Source organism: Sus scrofa, chromosome 4 (assembly GCF_054392235.1).
Source record: "Sus scrofa isolate SSC_HxYL_T2T_F1_AM1 chromosome 4, Sscrofa_HxYL_maternal_Yorkshire_Landrace_v2.0, whole genome shotgun sequence".
Classification (NCBI taxonomy): Eukaryota; Metazoa; Chordata; class Mammalia; order Artiodactyla; family Suidae; genus Sus; species Sus scrofa.
Window position 1 is genome coordinate 28,050,474 of NC_139386.1, and position 6,000 is coordinate 28,056,473.

Sequence of the window (6,000 nt, forward strand, 5' to 3'; positions counted from 1 at the left end):
TAGTGCTTTACATGTAATAACTCATTTAATGCTCAGAACAACACTATGAAGGACTTAAGGCAAGTACTATTTTATCCCTGTTTTACATAGGGAAACCAAGGCACAGAGGGATTAAGACACAAAGCTGTTAAGTTACAGAAGTGGAACTTGAGTGCTAGCTTTGGCAGCACCTATACTAAAACTGGAATGAAACAGAGAAGATTAGCATGGCCCCTGCGCATGGATGACACGCAAGTTCATGAAGCGTTCCATATTAAAAAAAAAAAAGTGGAACTTGAAACCAGGGAGTCTGGTTCTAAGGCTTGAGTCCTGAAAGATGACACTCATACTGCTCCCCCTGATTAAATCAAAAGATATGATTCCATATAAAAGAAATGCTAGGGAATTGGGAACCACTTAAAGCCATACAACCTCAGGATAAGAAATTCTCAAAAATGATAAAAAAGGTATTATTTTGCTAGCCTTTTAAAAACAGTACTATTTTCAAATACTTCTTTATGTATTATAGTCACCTATACCATCTATATGTACTACACATATTATCCTAACAGTCACTAACTTAAATATTTCTTAAAATGAGTTTTGGAATACATTAGACTTAAATATATTAACTAGTCATAAATTTCCTCATTCAGAGTCGCAAAATAAATACACAAGAGGGAAAAGGAACCTAAAATTTGTTAATTCATGAAATGGTCATTTCTCCACTGTGGAGAGAGTAGATCACATGTTGAAAAGTTATAAGAAATTACAGGTATAAACACACACACAGAGGAATGATGTTTCTGACAATGCAATTTTATGTTTTAGCTTTTCCTCAGCTTTTATTTATCAAAGGAGTAAAATTACTTAGTAAGCATTTGGAATCATGATTCTTATATTGGAATAATTTGAATATATCAATACATCATCCAACTTTTTAGTTTTCTCAACCAGCAAACTAAGATACACTGAAATTAACTTTTCTGCTCAATGTGAGGCAAGAAGCTAATAAAAAGGTCACAACTAAAACTCATCTTACTCCTGGTCCATTAGGAACAACTTTCCAAGCAGTCATTACTGTCAGTTAATACCAATATATGAAGTAGAGTGATTCCATAAAACAAAAAAAGGAAAATATAATTTGATATTTTTTCCCAAAATAAAAAACAAACAGTATATCTGGATTTCAGTTCTATACATATTTAAAAAGGAATAAGAAGTAACTTAATTATCATGGAGCCAAATTAAAAGGACAGCTGTATGTCCCATCTAATCAAAATTAAAATGCTGATTTGTTTTTTAAAATTAATATACATGAGTATAAGCAATAAAATTTATAAATATACTATAAATATTAAAATCTCACTGGAAGTTCCTGCTGTGGCACAACAGGATTAGCGGCATCTCTGGAACGCTAGCATACAAATTTAATCCTCAGCCCAGCACAGTGGGTTAAGGATCTTGAGTTGCTGTAGCTGAAACATAGGTCTCAACTGTGAATATGATTCCCAGCCCAGGAGCTCCATATGCCTTGAGATGACCAAAAAAAAAAAAAAAACTCCCTGGATAAATACATTATCACTGTACTAATAATGTGCTATTTCAAAATATATTTCATGTAGATTAAAGCAGAGAGGACTATTTTATTTTTATTACTAGATATAACCTCCTAAAGTCTTGAAAATAGCATGTAATAGTTTTCTCAACTCGTAAGATATTACATTGAGTAGGTTAAAAATTATACAGTAAATAAGAGTGGTCACCTCCAAAAGGGGGATGGTATGAGGGAACTAAGATCTATACCTCAATCTGAGTAGTAGCAACATTAGTATGCTTTACTGTATATACACTGCCTGTGTGTTATACCTTAATGTAAAATTTCAAAACATAAATAATAAAAACAAAACAAAACCAGAAAGCAAGGAAAACACAGTTAACTTTTGCAGTACCTAGTTCTAACAGCTCTGTAGAGCCACTAACACTACTGCCTTCTAGAGCAGTACTGAGCAGTACAGAGCAAAATACTTTCTACTTCTAGGGTTAGAAGGGTAAAAGGGCAAGTGGACTCTTTAGAGTAACAGAGTTCCAAAAGGCTCTCTTTTAGCAATGCGCATGCATTCTGTGCATGTGCAGGCTGTCTCATCATATGAACTGAAAGATTTTCTGAATGCCTATGCTTGAAGTCAGTCTATTAATTGAGAGAATGAAAAAAAGTGACTCTAAAAGAAATGAACAAACTAAATATTAAGAATTTCACTGTTTAACTTAAATACTTCTGTCAGGAGTTCCCGCCATGGCTCAGGGCAAACAAATCCGACTACTTATCTATGAGGAGGCAGGTTCAATCCCTGGCCTTGCTCAGTGGTTTAAGGATCTGGTGTTGCCATGAGCTGTGGTGTAGGTCACAGACAAGGTTCAGATCCTGGGTTGCTGTGGCTGTGGTATAGGCCAGTGGTGTAGCTCTGATTTGACCCCTAGCCTGGGAACTTCCATATGTCACAGGTGTGGCCCTAAAAAGACAAAAAAAAAAAAAAAAAAACTTCAGTCAAAAGCATCCCCAATCATCAGCAATTTACTAGTATTCAAATAATGCAGTAACTTTGACCACTTTCTTTCACCCCCTTACATGCAAACTGCCAAAAACACCTTATTCTGTTTTCTAATACTACTCATATCTTCCCCAATTCCACTGCAATCTCCCTAACATAAGCCTTTATTAGTTCTTGCTGAACTACTGCAAAGTCCTAATTCCAACATTTTTCTCTTACTGCACTTTTACTTTTTATTTTGCACAGTAATTATTTCTACATACCTTATTCATCCTTCCCTTGAGCATCTAATTCACCTGTTACCTCCAGTTATCATTTGCAAAATAAGACCTGAAAACAAGGTTTGATTGCTTTATTGTGAGTAGAATGAGCTGAACAATTAAGATGATGAATAAGAGCTTGATTTTTAAAGCTGATTTGTCAAGAATAAAACTCTTAACCAAAATAAAACAAACTCCCCTAAATGAAGATTTAGGCTACATTTTAAGACATAAACAAACAAACAAACAAAAAAGATAGCTAGGAAAGAAACTATAGAGTATGTAGCACTAGAGGAGAAGGGGACAGAGTTGAGGAGATACTCTATCAGGATGTTTTGAAGGGAGAGGACATTTAATAGATAAGGACGGAGATAAGGATTTACTCAAATGCAGAGAATAAATTCCATAGAAAGCCTTGGTAGTAATGGTCAGCATCCTGCCACAAATAGTGCTGTCAGTGTTCAATAAGTATTTGTCAATTTGAATGACTTCAATGGTAACTAAAAATAAAATTTAAAATTTTGTTCCAGCACTAAATCTATTATGGCCAGCAGAATAGAATTCTCTCCCTAGCAATAAAGAATATCCTCATACTGTGGAAAATTTGCTTTAGTGATTAATGAAAGAGAAAAACGAATATTCATTGATCAGCTACTATGTGCCAAGCACTAAGTATTATTTCACTTAACCCATAAAACCATCTTATGAGATATTACTATTCTCATTTCATAGAATTGAAGCACAGAAAGTAAGCCTATGTTTCCATGTACCCTCACCCAAAGATCTAGATTCAAACCTAGGTCTATGTAATTCAAAAGCCAAGAATACCTCACTAATAATAAATTTCCTGGTAATTCAGTCACGGTATTATAATTTCCAAGATAAATTACTAACCAGTTGCACTGAACCCTAGTGAAAATGTAATCAAGTTAACTACCAAGCAACACTTTGAATTTTTATCAATTACACTGATTTGAAGGCAGGAATATTCTTTAAGACCCATATTTACTTAATGCTCCAATTCAATTCACTATATATATATAGTGACTATATATAGTGACTATATATATATATTTACTTAATGCTCCAATTCAATTCACTATATATATATATATATATATATATATATATAGATATATTTAGCACCTACTATGTAACAGGTACTGCCCTGGGTGATAGGAAACGCAACCAACAGAGAAACCCTGTGTTTGCTGCTCAATGGTCATAAGCACTACAAGGGACTACACTACAAGGGCAGGAGGACCCCCATCAATTTTGCTTAGTTTGGTATTTCTAGGCCTTAGCCATGCCAAGCACATGGTAAGTACTCAAATATTTACTGAATGAAGGGAAAATGTCATTCCTTGAGCGATAAGTTCTAGACATTGTATGTTCTATGGCCTTACTGGAATCCTAAAAACGAAAAAGGTAAGTTTCACTATTCCCATTTAACAGATGAGGCTGACCTCAATTGCTAATGACACCCAGATTCACTCACCCAGAATTTAAAGAGACCCCTAAATGCAAAAGCCCAGGCTCTTCTCATACCACATATCATCTAAGAAGCCTCTTCTTTAATTTTACATTCAGTGCCTCACTTGATTTTTGAAATGCTCTCTAGATCACCAATCTGAGAAGTACACATCTTAAACTACTGCATTTTAACTGCTTCAAAGTACTTTCTAGAACTGAGAAATGCTAATATAATAAAACTTCCTTAAAAATTACTACAAAAACACAAAAACTTTACATATAGCAGAAGTAAGGTTCAGAACCATGAAGCAACCTAATCTCAGGCCTTCTGGACAAACTACGTCTCTAGGAAATCAACAGTAATGATAGTTTGGCTATGTCAAGTGAAAAAGATTCACCTAAAATTTTAAAGAATGCTGCATTTGAAACGGAAAGATTAAATTTATCTTTCTTCTATATCATTCCATGTAAACTGTGCATCTTTTGAGTACAGTTCCTACATCACAATTCCTTAAATAAACCAAACCAAGGTCTATGTTGTTACATACCAAATAGGTCATTCACTGCTGTATCTTTAAAACGTATTTTTGATTTTGAAAATGTTGAAACACCATACTATCTGATCCAATACAGACTATCCTCAAATTAAGCTTGTAACTCTCTGAGGTAAGCGAAGGTGTATTACAAGCCTCCAAAAATAAAATCTACCCAAACTCAAATTTGAAAAAGCTGACTTCGGCAGCGGCAAGTGAAGGGGAACTAGAAGTAGAATGTGAGAGAGGGTTGTAAAGTCGGAACACCGGATCATCTCTGACAACTCAGTCAGGCCCTCAATACGTGACACCACTGAGGCTCTTACAAAGGCAGAGAAAAGTCTCCTGAAAGATTCAAACGTAAGGAGTTTTAGAACCAAAATGCTTTAACTTCAGATTACCCACCTGAAATTGTCTGATGAAAAAAAAAAAAAATCATGCCCACTGTACAGATGAGAAAAGTGACAGGAGCGTTTTCAGGTTACACAATCCGACGCCATGCGCACCGCCTTTTGTGAAACGCTCTTAATTGCTCCTAGTGGGTGCCCAGAAGGCTGGGAGTAGGGTTTTGAAAAAATCTGCCAGGGAAGGAGCAAGGCCTGTAAAGGAAGGGCAGGAAGAACGGGAAAATTTCCCTGTGGAGGGCAGATTTAGGGGCTCCGGGGTTTCTGGGCCGGCGCACCGCAGGCCAGTCCCCCACGCGTGAGCGTGGCATGGTGAGGGCTGCGCGCCAGCGGCCGCTTCGGGTCGCGATTCCCTCACCCCAGAGGTCAACCTGACCCGGAAACAGTACCCCAGAGTTGCAGCCGGCTAGGGTGGGGGGAAACTGGGCGGAGGGGCGAAAGGGAGGAGGAAGGACGCGAAGTGCAGGGCAGAAAGGAGGGCTAACCCAGGAAGGGCAAAGGACACTCCCCCTCCCCCAGGGCCCGGGTCAGAATCGGGGTGAGGGTGGGGGAGGGAAGCCCCTCGCGGGAGCGCGCGAGCCGCACACACTCACCTGCCCCTCCCCCTCCCCGCCCGCCCGGCGGAGGCTCCGAGCTGCCGCGGGCCGCGCGCGCACACAAGGCGCGCGCACGCGCGCTGCCGATCTCTTCCTCGAGCTCGCGCTCCTGCCGTTCAGTCCCAGTCCCGCTCATTCAAAGCCGGGCGCGCGCTCCGTCTCTGGCGCCGTTGCCGCCTCGCAACTGCCATAGCCGCCCCCTC

General features: G+C 38.6%; 1 protein-coding gene and 1 non-coding gene across 7 annotated transcripts in view; one reads left to right on the top strand and one right to left on the bottom strand.

Moving 5' to 3' along the window:
• The window catches only part of EBAG9 (estrogen receptor binding site associated antigen 9), a 28,003-nt gene extending 22,003 nt beyond the window's left edge, over positions 1-6,000 (bottom strand). For 2 of the 6 annotated variants that reach the window (XR_014842992.1, XM_013988048.3), the window contains exon 1: positions 5,795-6,000. The gene's annotated coding sequence lies outside the window, so the exon portion shown is untranslated. Of the gene's footprint in view, positions 1-4,978; positions 5,146-5,202; positions 5,583-5,794 lie in introns of those variants that run through there. The other 4 variants (XM_085021052.1, XM_021089010.2, XM_001925514.6 and 1 more) reach the window with 4 other exon arrangements.
• LOC146403738 (U6 spliceosomal RNA) lies at positions 152-258 on the top strand. The gene has a single exon (XR_014845048.1). It is a non-coding gene; the product is annotated as a U6 spliceosomal RNA (small nuclear RNA).